The sequence below is a fragment of the Ovis canadensis genome, chromosome 25 (genome assembly GCF_042477335.2).
Source record: "Ovis canadensis isolate MfBH-ARS-UI-01 breed Bighorn chromosome 25, ARS-UI_OviCan_v2, whole genome shotgun sequence".
NCBI classification, from domain to species: domain Eukaryota; kingdom Metazoa; phylum Chordata; class Mammalia; order Artiodactyla; family Bovidae; genus Ovis; species Ovis canadensis.
In genome coordinates, this window is record NC_091269.1 from 32543345 (window position 1) to 32557597 (window position 14253).

The window sequence follows — 14253 nt, forward strand, 5'->3', positions numbered from 1 at the left end:
TATTCAACCCTTTGTGACCCCATGGACTGCAGCATGCCCCACTCCACTCTCCTCTACTATCTCCCAGAGTTTGCTCAAATTCATGTCTATTGAGTTAGTGATGCTATCTAACCATCTCATCCTCTCCCACCCCCTTCACCTCATGCTTTCAATCTTTCCCAGCATCGGGGTCTTTTCCATCAGGTATCCAAAGTATTGGAGTGAATTTTAGGGTTGATTTCCTTTAGGATGGACTGCTTTGATCTCCTTACTGTCCAAGGGACTCTCAAGAGTCTTCTCCAACACCACAGTTCAAAAGCAACAATCCTTTAGCACTCAGCTTTCTTTATGATCCAACTTTCATATCCATACATGACTACTGGAAAAACCATAGCCTTGACTAGATGGCCCTTTCTCAGCAAAAAAAAAAAAATCTCTCTGCTTTTTAATCTGCTGTCTAGGTGGGTCATAACTTTCCTTCCAAGGAGTAAGCATCTTTTAATTTCATGGCTACGGTCACTGTCCACAGTGATTTTGGAGCCCAAGAAAATAAAATCTGTCACTGTTCCCACTGTTTCCCCATCTATTTGCCATGAAGGGATGGAACTGGATTCCATGATTTTAGTGTTTTGAATGTTGAGTTTTAAGCTAACTTTTTCACACTCTTCTTTCAGCCCCATTAGGAGGCTCATCAAGAGGCTTTCTGCCTCTTTCCTCTTCACTTTCTGCCATTAGAGTGGTATCATCTGCATATGTGAGGCTGTTGGTATTTTCTGCCAGCAGTCTTGATTCCAATTCGTGATTCATCCAGCCTGGCATTTCACATGATATACTCTGCACAGAAGTTAAATAAGCAAGGTGATAATATATAGCTTGTCATACTCCATCCTGAATTTTGAACCAGTCTGTTCCCTGTCTGGTTCTAACTATTGCTTCTTGACCTGCATACAGATTTCTCAGGAGGCAGGTAAGGTGGTCTGGTATTCCCATCCCTTAAGAATTTTCCACAGTTTGTCGTGATCCATGTAGTCAAAGGCTGTATAGTCAATAAAGCAGAAGTAAATATTTTTCTGGAATTCCCTTGCTTTTTCTATGATCCAGCAGATCTTGGCAATTTGATCTGTGGCTCTTCTGCCTTTCCGAAACCCATCTTGTACATCTGAAAGTTATTCATTCACATACTGCTGAAGCCTAGCTTGAAAGATTTTGAGTAGAACCTCACTAGCATAAGAGGTGAGTGCAACTGTACAGTAGTTTGAACATTCTTTGGCATTGCCCTTCTTTGGGATTGAAATGCAGACTGACCTTTTCCAGTCCTGTGGCCACTACTGAGTTTTCCAAATTTGCTGACATATTGAGTGTAGCATTTTAACAGCATCATCTTTCTGGGATTTTATATAGCTCAGCTAAAGCACTCTTTCTCTTACTTTATTCAAACTGAGTCTTTTATGCCCTTTTATCTACTGTAACTAAGAATTTAGATTGACTTTTATGATAGCACTCTAGGGAATATAATATAAGGAGGAAAAACTACTCGTTTTTACAAAACTTGTGAGGCCAAGGGACAATGGTGCAAAATTTTTGCTAAAAACAGAGGTCCTCAATACAATAGAAACGTGTTCTGTTGCAGTATTTGTCAGAGTACATCTGTTTATTAGGTGATTACATTTTAAATCTTTATTCAGGATAAAACTGCACTTTTTAATTAAATTGGGTGATTTACTTCATGAGGTAATATTGATAACCAAATAACTTTCTCTTTGATATATCTTTCAAAAAGATAAATATAAATTCATCTCAGATTGTAAAGAATTTAGCTAAGGATATTGATAGGTAAATAAATCTCCATACAAAGCTATTAAAAAGAAAAATATTATATATGTGTGTATCATATAATCAAACAGATGAATGTGCATACATAGATATAATGAAACAAAAAGATTATAATATTTATATTCTGAACATGACTCTAAAATAAAAGAAAAAAGATTATAATGAGTAAGATTGTTTAGAATAACTTTTCTAATTCTTGAGGGGGAAGGGAAAATATCCTAACATGAAAATCTTTTTTCTTATAAAGTAGATAATTGCTGAAATATGTTGACAGTAGTTTAGTGATATATATATAAATTCATAATGCTGCAGTAAACCTGGTTTTATATTTTATATGCATAGAGTACAATATATGATACTAAAGGTAGATGCAAAGTGGGTTTATTATCCTTTGGTACAGTTAAAAGGCTTTAGTCTAGAGTCTTTTAAGTTCCTTTAGATACAGAGTCCGTGTGTGTACTTCTCAGATACCTTCTTAAATACATGGAATTACAATGGATACTCATGGGTATTTAAAAAATAGCTTTCTTTGTATATTTGAAGGGCACATTTGAACCCAACTATGAATCTGAGGAGACATTTTAGTGAAATTTTCTTTTGTGCTGTATCTATTGAACTCCATCTAAATCACGTATTAGTTTTTTCTCTTAGAAATGATTCCTCAACTTTGTTGATGACATTTCTAGTCCTTTTTATTATTCCAACTCAGTATTTTCTTCCTGTACCATGTGCTGAATTAACTAAAATGGGAATACACTTTTTCTTAATGGTTTTTCTGTTTCCTCTATTTAAAATATCATTTCCTCAGCTTTTTCACTGATGTCATCATGTGTGGAAATTCTGCTTCTTCCACAGCATTGTGATCATAGCTAGCAACACTGGTAGATACTTCAGAGTTGCTGAGAAACTAGATTTTTTGGTGTGAGATTTCTTTAAATTTTTTTATTGAAGTGTAGTTGATTTACAGTGTTGTGTTAGTTTTAAGTGTACAGCAATGTGACTCAGATATACACTTAAAACTAACGCAAAAACAATAAATATGAAGGGACACATAAGTTAGTAGCAGAATAATAAGCATCTTCAACAAGCTTTACAAATCTGAATGATTTCTCAAAGCCAATGTGAGAAGCCAGCCACTTAGTTCAACCACCTGCCAAAAATATAGCAAAAAAATCCGAAGTAGAGATTGCACTTTAAAAATATTCCTTTCAGGAAGTTTTAATAAAATTAAAAATACAAAAATTTCTTTCCAACAATGATTAAACTTCACAAACAATACAAATTATAAGGAAATGAATCTTATTTCTAAATAGGTGAATGGGAACCCCCCAACCCAGATAAGAGGTGGCAAGAATACACAGAACTATACAAAAAGGATCTTCACGACCAAGATAATCACAATGGTGTGATCACTCACCTAGAGCCAGACATCCTGGAATGTGAAGTCAAGTGGGCCTTAGAAAGCATCACTATGAACAAAGCTAGTGGACATGATAGAATTCCAATTGAGCTATTTCAAATCCTGAAAGATGATGCTGTGAAAGTGCTGCACTCGATATGCCAGCAAATTTGGAAAACTCAGCAGTGGCCACAGGACTGGAAAAGGTCAGTTTTCATTCCAATCCCAAAGAAAGGCGATGCCAAAGAATGCTCAAACTACCGCACAATTGCACTCATCTCACACGCTAGTAAAGTAATGCTCAAAATTCTCCAAGCCAGGCTTCAGCAATACATGAACCGTGACTCCCAGATGTTCAAGCTGGTTTTAGAAAAGACAGTGGAACCAGAGATCAAATTTCCAACATCTGCTGGATCATCAAAAAAGCAAGAGAGTTCCAGAAAAACATCTATTTCTGCTTTATTGACTATGCCAAAGCCTTTGACTGTGTGGATTACAATAAACTGTGGAAAATTCTGAAACAGGTGGGAATACCAGACCAGATGACCTGCCTCTTGAGAAACCTACATACGGGTCAGGAAGCAACAGTTAGAACTGGACATGGAACAACAGACTGGTTGCAATAGGAAAAGGAGTACGTCAAGGGTGTATATTGTCACCCTGCTTATTTAACTTATATGCAGAGTACATCACGAAAAACACTGGACTGGAAGAAGCACAAGCTCGAATCAAGATTGTCGGGAGAAAAATCAATAACCTGAGATATGCAGATGACACCACCCTTATGGCAGAAAGTGAAGAAGAACTCAAAAGCCTCTTGATGAAAGTGGAGAGTGAAAAAGTTGGCTTAAGGCTCAACATTCAGAAAACGAAGATCATGGCATCTGGTCCCATCACTTCATGGGAAATAGATGGGGAAACAGTGGAAACAGTGTCAGACTTTATTTTGGGGGGCTCCAAAATCACTGCAGATGTTGACTGCAGCCATGAAATTAAAAGACGCTTACTCCTTGGAAGGAAAGTTATGACCAACCTAGGTAGTATATTTAAAAGCAGAGACATTACGTTGCCAACAAAGGTCCATCTAGTCAAGGCTATTGTTTTTCAAGTAGTCATGTATGGATGTGAGAGTTGGACTGTGAAGAAAGCTGAGCACAGAAAAATTGATGCTTTTGAACTGTGGTGTTGGAGAAGACTCTTGAGGGTCACTTGGACTGCAAGAAGATCCAACCAGTCCATTCTAAAGGAGATCAGCCCTGGGATTTCTTTGGAGGGAATGATGCTGAAGCTGAAACTCCAGTACTTTGGCCACCTCATATAAAGAGTTGACTCATTGGAAAAGACTCTGATGCTGGGAGGGATTGGGGGCAGGAGGAGAAGGGGATGACAGAGGATGAGATGGCTGGATGGCATCACTGACTCGATGGACGTGAGTCTGAGTGAACTGCAGGAGTTGGTGATGGACAGGGAGGCCTGGCGTGCTGCAATTCATGGGGTCGCAAAGGATCAGACATGACTGAGTGACTGAACTGAACTAAACTGAAGAAGGGAAGTGCAAACCACTTCAGTATTCTTGCCTTGAGAACCCCATTATCAGTATGAAAAGGCAAAAAAATATGATACTGAAAGATCAACTCTGAGGTCAGGTGTTCAGTATGCTACTGGGGATAAGTGGAGAAATAACTCCAGAAAGGATGAAGAGATGGAGCCAAAGAAAAAACAGTGCCCAGTTGTGGATGTGACTGGTGATGGAAGCAAGGTACAATGCCGTAAAGAACAATATTTCATAGGAACCTGGAATGTTAGATCCATGAATCAGTGTAAATTGGAAGTAGTCAAACAGGAGATAGAAAGACTGAACATTGACATTTTAGGAGTCAGTGAACTCTAATGGACTGGAATGGGTGAATTTAATTCAGATGACCATTATATCTACTACTGTGGGCAAGAATCCCTTAGAAGAGATGGAGTAACCCTCACAGTCAACTGAAAAGTCTGAAATGCAGTACTTGGATGCAATCTCAAAGACAACAGAATGATATCTGTTCGTTTCCAAGGCAAACCATTCAATATCACAGTAATCCAAGTCTATGCCCCAACCACTAATGCCAAAGAAGCTGACGTCGAATGGTTCTATGAAGACCTACAAGACCTTCCAGAACTAACCCCCCAAAAGATGTTCTTTTCATCATAGGGGACTAGAATGCAAAAGTAGGAAGTCAAGAGATACCTGGAGTAACAGGAAAATTTGACCTTGGAGTACAAAATGAAGCAGAGCAAAGGTTAACAGTTTTTCCAAGAGAACGCACTGGTCATAACAAATACCCTCTTCCAACAACACAAGAGATGACCCTACACATGGACATCACCAGATGGTTAATACCAAAATCAGATTGATTATATTCTTTCCAGTCGAAGATGGAGAAACTCTGTACAGTAAGCAATAACTGAAAAAATGAAAAGGTCAATTTTTGTTCCAATCCCAAAGAAAGGCAATGCCAAAGAATGTTCAAACTTCTGCACATTTGCACTCATCTCACACTCCAGCAAAGTAATGCTCAAAATTCTCCAACCTAGGCTTCAACAGTACATGAATTGAGAACTTTCAGATGTAAAGGTGGATTTATAAAAGGCAGAGGAACCAGAGAGTGAATTACCAACATCCACTGAATCATAGAAAAAGCAAGAGAATTCCAGAAAAGCATCTACTTCTGCTTTATTGACTACACTACAGCCTTTGACTGTGTGGATCACAGAAAACTGTGGAACATTAAAGAGATGGGAATACCAGACCACCTGACCTGCCTCCTGAGAAATCTATATGCAGGTCAAGAAGCAAGAAAACTGGACATGGAACAATGGACTGGCTCCACATTGGGGAAGGAGTACGTCAAGACTGTATATTGTCACCCTGCTTATTTAACTTCCATGCAGAGTACAAGATGTGAAATGCTGGGCTGGAGGAAAGAACAAGCTGGAATCAAGATTGCCAGGAGAAATATCAATAACCTCAGATATGGAGATGACACCACCCTTATGGCAGAAAGCGAGAAGAACTAAAGAGCCTCTTGATGAAAGTGAAAGAGGAGAGTGAAAAAGATGGCTTAAAATTCAGCATTCAAAAAATTAAGATCATGGCATCAGTCCCATCACTTCATGGCAAATAGATGGGGAAACAATGTAAACTGTGAGAGACTATTTTCTTGGGCTCCAAAATCACTGCAGATGATGACTGCAGCCATGAAATTAAAAGATGCTTGCTCCTTGGAAGAAAAGTTATGTGTGACAAACCTAGATAGCATATTAAAAAGCAGAGAGATTATTTTGCTGACAAAGGTCCACTGAGTCAAAGCTATGGTTTTCCAGTAGTCATGTGTGAATGTGAGAGTTGGATCATAAAGAAGGCTGAGTGCTAAAGGATTGTTGCTTTTGAACTGTGGTGTTGGAGAAGACTCTTGAGAGTCCCTTGGACTGCAAGGAGATCAAACCAGTCCATCCTAAAGGAAATCAGTCCTGAATATTCATTGGAAGGACTAATGCTGTAGCTGAAGTTCCAATACTTTGGCCACCTAAAGGGAAGAACTGACTCCTTAGAAAAGACCCTGATGCTGGGAAAGATTGAAGGTGGGAGGAGAAGGGGACTGCAGAGGATGAAATGGTTGGATGGCATCGCTGACTTTATGGACATGAGTTTTAGCAAGCTCTGAGACTTGTTGATGGACAGGGAAGCCTGGTGTGCTACAGTCAAGGGGTCGCAAAGAATAAGACACCACTGAGTGACTGAACTGAACAGCAACAATAAAATACAATGACCTAAATACCACACTTTCAGGATAACTTTAAAGTGAGAATGTATAGCCTTCAAATTACCTATAAGTTTAAGAAAAATTAATGCCACTATTTTACAAACTCCTATCCAAAGTCCGTCTAGTCAAGGCTATGGTTTTTCCAGTGGTCATGTATGGATGTGAGAGTTGGACTATAAAGAAAGCTGAACACTGAAGAATTGATACTTTTGAACTGTGGTGTTGGAGAAGACTCTTGAGAGTCCCTTGGACTGCAAGGAGATCCAACCAGTCCATTCTAAAGGAGCTCAGTCCTGGGTGTTCATTGGAAGGACTGATTTTGTAGCTGAAACTCCAATACTTTGGCCACCTGATGCGAAGAGCTGACTCATTAGAAAAGACCGTGATGCTGGGAGGGATTGGGGGCAGGAGGAGAAGGGGATGACAGAGGATGAGATGGTTCGATGGCATCACCGACTTGATGGTCATGGGTTTGTGTGAACTCTGGGAGTTGGTGATTGACAGGGAGGCCTGGTGTGCTGTGATTCATGGGGTCACAAAGAGTCAGACACGACTGAGCAACTGAACTGAACTGATCCACAGTCCATTCCTGAAGCAAGTAGAAAAAGAGGGAAAGGTCCAGGGAAAGCCATGGAATGAGAAAAGGGGAAAATGGAAGTTTTAAGAGGAGATAATTGGAGAATCTTAGGAAAGTAATGGGAACACTTAGCACTATTCTTGTAACTTTTCGTAAGCCTGATTTTTTTTAATTTATTTTGACTGTGCTAGGTCTTTTTTGCTGTGCATGAGCTTTCTCTTGTTGAAGCGAGCTGGTGCTACTCTAGTTGTGCATGGGCTCCATAGTTACGGTGCATAGGCTTAGTTGCTCATGCACATGAAATCTTCCTGGACCAGGGATTGAACCCATATCCCCTGCTTTGGCAGGTGGATTCTTATCTATGTACTGGACCACAGGGAAGTCCTATAAGTCGGAAATTATATTTTAAAATACTATTAAAAATTAGGTGAATAAATAGATGGTAAACAAGTGAAACAAAACTGGCAAAATGTTAGTAATTGTTGAAGCTAGGTGATATGTACATGGGGATTTATTATTTTTTTTCTAAACTTAGTATATGTTTGTTTAGCATCCATAATAGACTTTTAATAAGGAATGAATTTACAGTGATCTTTTTGATAATGTAAATTTATTTCCTCATTAAACACTCTTGCTTTTAAGGCATTTAAGAACTGATCCTGTTGAAATAAACTAAAGAAGACCTAAATAAATGGCAAGATATTTCATCTTTATGAATGAGAAGACAATGTCATTAAGATTGACAGTATCACTCAAATTGATTTATAGGTTCATCTCAATCTCTAAGTTTCACCTGACTTCTTTGCAAAAACTGACAAAAGTGAAAGTGTTAGTCACTCAGTCGTGTCTGACTCTTTGAGACCCCATGGACTATAGCCTGCCAGGCTCCTCTGTCCATGGGGATTCTCCAGGCAAAAATACTGGAGTAGTTCTCCCCTTCTCCAGGGGATCTTCCCAACCCAGGAATTGAACTCTGGTCTCCTTCATTGCAGGCAGATTCTTTAATGTCTCAGCTATTAGGGAAGCTGATCCTAAAATTCATGTAGTAAGTCAGGGGACCCAGAATAGCCAAAATAATCTTTAAAAAGGACAAAATTAAAGAACTCATACTTCTCAATTTGAAAACACACTGGAGTGCCACTACAATAATAAAAATAGTGTGGTAATGGAATAAGGATAAAGATATAGATGAATAAAATAGAATTGAGGGTCTAGAATTAAATCATATAATAGCCAATTAATTTTTTATGTATCATGGTTTTTAATTCTTCAGAGAACGTATTACTACACATTTAACAGTAAACCACTTCTTACATTTCAGTGTTTAAATTACAAGGTATCAAACAGAGAGAGTGACTCAGCTTGGCAGAAGGATCATTTTTCTGCTATCATTATTTATAATTTAAGTATGGTTAAAAGTGGTGTCTTTAGGCCAGATTCACAAGATGTGGCTAGTGGTAGGTCTCTACTGTGTTAAGCTACCTGAGCTGGGGCTTAGGGCATTGGCTTTCCTATACAATAATTCTGCATAGGGAAGACATCTGCATGAGATTTGGAAGGCGTAAGTAAAGCAGCAGCCACATATGTATTTATAAGGTCCATGTGTAGGATCATATTCTCCTGCAGATCACACACATTGTCTCCAAACTGCTGGCTCAGGGTGGTTTTATGGGACAGTAGCTGCAGGTACTCTAGCTGTGGTGATTCTCCTTTGGTTCCTCCTAATCTTAGGCCAAGGATGTGTGAAAAGCCATAATGAAGAGTGTCAGCTTCTATAGTTCACCACATCATTGAAATTGAGACAGATACAAGTTCTCGTTCATTCTCAGGGTTTGCAACCAATTCTTGCAGGTCATTTTTGCCCTCCCTCACTTCACAGTCCTCCTTCCTTTCAGGCCCAGTATCAGATACAGGAACAACATCTTCACGTAGATTCTTTTACTAGTTATCACATTTTGTACGGTTGCTAAGTTGTGTTCAACTATTTGCAGCCCCATGGACTGCAGCACACGGGGATTTCCCTGCCCTACATTATATCCTGGAGTTTTTTCAAACTCATGTCCATTGAGTCAGCAATGCTGTCTAACCATCTAATCCTCTGCCACTCCCTTCTCCTTTTGCCTTCAATCTTTCCCAGCATCAGGGTCTTTTCCAATGGGTCAGCTCTTCACATCAAGTGGCCAGAGTATTGGAGCTTCAGCTTTAGCACCAGTCCTTCCAATGAATATTCAGGGTTGATTTCCTTTAGGATTGACTGATTTGATCTGCTTGCTATTCAAGGGACTTTGAGGAGTCTGCTCCAGCATTTGAAAGCATTAATTCTATGGTTTGGAAGCCTTAATTCTTTGGCACTCAGCATTCTTTGGGGCTTCCCAGGTGGCGCTAGTGGTAAAGAACCTGCCTGCTAATGCAGGAGACATAAAGGACCAGTGTTCAATCCCTGGGTCGGGAAGATCCCCAGGAGGAGGGCATAGCAACCCACTCCAGTATTCTTGCCCAGAAAATACCTATGGACAGGGGATCCTAGAGGGCTACAGTCCATGGGGTCACAAAGAGTCAGACATGACTGAGGCAGCAGCACACACATAGCTTTCTTTATGATCCATCTCTCACATCTGTACATGACTACTGGAAAAATCATAGCTTTGACTACACAGACTTTTGTCGGCAAAGTATTATCTCTGCTTTTAAATATGCTTTCTAGGTTTGACATAGCTTTTCTTCCAAGGAGCAAGCATCTTTTAATTTTGTGGCTGCAGTTACTGTCTCCAGTGGTTTTGGAGCCCAAGAAAGTGAAATCTGTCACTATTTCCACTTTTTCCCCATCTATTTGCCATGAGGTGATCAGATTGGATGATGCTATGATCTTTGTTCTTTGAATGATGAGTTTTATTGTTTTTATTTTTAAAATTATGTAAATTGGAGGCTAATTGCTTTACAATATTGTAGTGGTTTTTGCCATACATCAACATGAATCAGCTACGGGTACACATGTGTTCCCCATCCAAAGCCCACCTCCTAATTCCCTCCCCATCCCATCCCCCAGGGTCATCCCAGTGCACCAACCCTGAGCACACTGTCTCATGCATCAAACCTGGACTGGCAATCCACTTCACATATGATGATATACATGTTTCAACACTACCCTCTCAAATCATCCCAACTTTCCTTCTCCCACAGAGTCGAAAAGACTGTTCTTTACATCTCTTTTGCTGTCTTGCATATAGGGCCATCGTTACAATCTTTATAAATTCCATATATATGTGTTAGTATACTGTATTGGTGTTTTTCTTTCTGACTTACTTCACTGTGTATAATAGGCTCCAGTTTCATCCACCTCATTAGAGTTGATTCAAATGGATTATTTTTAATGACTGAGTAATATTCCATTGTGTGTATGTACCACAGCTTTCTTATCCATTCATCTGCCAATGGACATCTAGGTTGCTTCCGTGTCCTGACTGTTGTCAACAGTGCTGTGATGAACATTGGGGTACACATGTCTCTTTCAATTCTGGTTTCCTTGGTGTGTATGCCCAGCAGTGGGATTGCTGAGTCATATGGCAGTTCTATTTCCAATTTTTTAAGGAATCTCCACACTGTTCTCCATAGTGGCTGTACTAGTTTGCATTCCCACCAACAGTGTAACAGGGTTCCTTTTTCTCTGCACCCTCTCCAGCATTTATTGTTTGTAGACTTTTGGCTAGCAGCCATTCTGACTGGCATGAGATGGTACCTCATTGTGGTTTTGATTTGCCTTTCTCTGATAATCAGTGATGTTGAGCATCTTTTCATGTGTTTGTTAGCCATCTGTATGTCTTCTTTGGAGAAATGCCTGTTTAGTTCTTTGGCCCATTTTTTGATTGGATCATTTATTTTTCTGGGATTGAGCTGCAGGAGCTGCTTGTATATCTTTGAGTTTAATTCTTTGTCAGTTGCTTTGTTTGCTATTATTTTCTCCCATTCTGAAGGCTGTCTTTTCACCTTCTTATAGTTTCCTTCATTGTGCAAAAGCTTTTAATTTTAATTAGGTCCCATTTGTTTATTTTTGCTTTTATTTCCATTACTCTGGGAGGTGGTTCATAGAGGATACTGCTGTGATTTATGTCAGAGAGTGTTTTGCCTATGTTTTCCTCTAGGAGTTTTATAGTTTTTGGTCTTACATTTAGATCTTTAATCCATTTTGAGTGTATTTTTGTGTATGTTGTTGGAAAGTGTTCTTGTTTCATTCTTTTACAATTGGTTGACCAGTTTTCCCAGTACCACTTGTTAAAGAGATTGTCTTTTCTCCATTGTATATTCTTGCCTCCTTTGTCAAAAATAGGATGTCCATAGGTGCATGGATTTATCTCTGGGCTTTCTATTTTGTTCCATTGATCAATGTTTCTGTCTTTGTGCCAGTACCATACTGTCTTGATGACTGTTGCTTTGTAGTATAGCCTGAAGTCAGGCAGGTTGATTCCTCCAAGTTCCATTTTTCTTTCTCAAGATTGCTTTGGCTATTCAAGGTTTTTTGTATTTCCATTGTGAAATTGTGAAATTATTTGTTCTAGTTCTCTGAAAAATACTGTTGGTAGCTTGATAGGGATTGCATTGAATCTATAGCTTGCTTTGGGTAGTATACTCATTTTCACTATATTGATTCTTCCAATCCATAAACACGGTATATTTCTCCATCTATTTGTGTCATCTTTGATTTCTTTCATCATTGTTTTATAGTTATCTATATATAGGTCTTTAGTTTCTTTAGGTAGATATATTCCTAAGTATTTTATTCTTTTTGTTGCAATGGTGAATGGAATTGTTTCCTTAATTTCTCTTTCTGTGTTCTTATTGTTAGTGTATAGGAATGCAAGGGATTTCTGTGTGTTAATTTTATATCCTGAAACTACTATATTCATTGACTAGCTCTAGTAATTTTCTGGTGGAGTCTTTAGGGTTTTCTACGTAGAGGATCATGTCATCTGCAAACAGTGAGAGTTTTACTTCTTTTCCAATCTGGATTCCTTTTATCTCTTTTTCTTCTGTGATTGCTGTGGCTAGGAATTCCAAAACTATGTTGAATAATAGTGGTGAGAGTGGGCACCCTTGTCTTGTTCCTGACTTTAGGGGAAATGCTTTTAATTTTTCACCATTGAGGATAATGTTTGCTGTGGATTTATCATATATGGCTTTTATTATGTTGATGTATGTTCCTTCTATTCCTGCTTTCTGGAGAGTTTTTATCATAAATGGATGTTGAGTTTTGTCAAAGGCTTTCTCTGCATCTATTGAGATAATCATATTGTTTTTATCTTTCAATTTGTTAATGAGGTATAGAATGATGAATTTTAAACCAGCTTTTTCACTCTCCTCTTTCACCTGCATCAAGAGGCTCTTTAGTTCTTCACTTGCTGCCATTAAAGTGGTATCACCTGCATATCTGAGGTGGTTGATATTTCTACTGGCAGCCTTGATTCCAACTTGTGCTTCATCCAGCCTGGCATTTCCCATGATATACTCTGCATAGAAGTTAAATAAGCAGGGTGACAATATGCAGCCTTGTCATACTTCTTTCTTAAGTTTGAACCAGGCCGTTGTTCCATATCCTGTTCTTACTGTTTCTTCTCTATCTACATACAAGCTTCTCAGGAGACAGGTAAGATGGTTTGGTATTCCCATCTCTTTAAGAATTTTCCACAACTTGTTATGATCCATATAGTCAAAGTCTTTAGTATAGTCAATGAAGCAGATGTAGAAGTTTTTTGGAATCCTCTTGGTTTTTCTGTGATCCAGTGTTTGCAATTTGATCTCTGCTTCCTCTGCCTTTTTCTAAACTGAGCTTATACATCTGGAAGTTCTCAGTTCATGTACTGCTGAAACCTAGCTTGAAGGATTTTGAGCATAATCTTGCTAGCATGTGAAATAAGTGCAGTTGTACAATAGTTTGAACATTCTTTGGCTTTGCTCTTCTTTAGGATTGGGATGAAGACTGACCTTCTCCAGTCCTGTGGCCACTGCTCAGCTTTCCAAATTTGCTTGCATATTGAGTGCAGCACTTTGACAGAATCATCTTTTAGAATTTGAAATAACTCAGCTTGAATTCCATCACCTCCACTAGCTTTGTCAGTAGTAATGCTACCTAAGGCCCACTTGAGTTCATATTCCAAGATGTCTGGCTCTAGGTGAGTGACCACACCATCATGGTTATCCAGGTCATTAAAACCTTTTTCTTCCTTTTTTTTTTTTTTTTACAGTTCTTCTGTGTATTCTTGCCACCTCTTCTTAATTGCTCAATATGAAACCTCTATGGTAAATCTTATTCTATATCACTTATAATGCATCTCTTATCTGACTGAGCCCCAACTGATAATAAACAGTTCAAATTAGAATTAATAGGCTAAGGTAAGGAGTGTTGATTTTATTTTAAATGCATAGAGAATCTTTTAGATAGTTTTAAGCAGCTTGCTCTAATGAGCGGAGAAGGCAATGGCACCCCACTCCAGTACTCTTGCCTGGAAAATTCCATGGACGGGGGAGCCTGGTGGGCTGCCGTCTGTGGGGTTACACAGAGTCAGACACGACTGAGTCACTTCACTTTCACTTTTCAGTTTCATGCATTGGAGAAGGAAATGGCAACCCACTCCAGTGTTCTTGCCCGGAGAATCCCAGGGACAGGG

At 39.0% G+C, this 14253-nt stretch overlaps 1 protein-coding gene across 3 annotated transcripts in view; it reads left to right on the forward strand.

The window, feature by feature from the left end:
- Positions 1 to 14253, forward strand: part of PHYHIPL (phytanoyl-CoA 2-hydroxylase interacting protein like) — a 117002-nt gene that overhangs the window by 79802 nt on the left and 22947 nt on the right. The window lies entirely within an intron of this gene.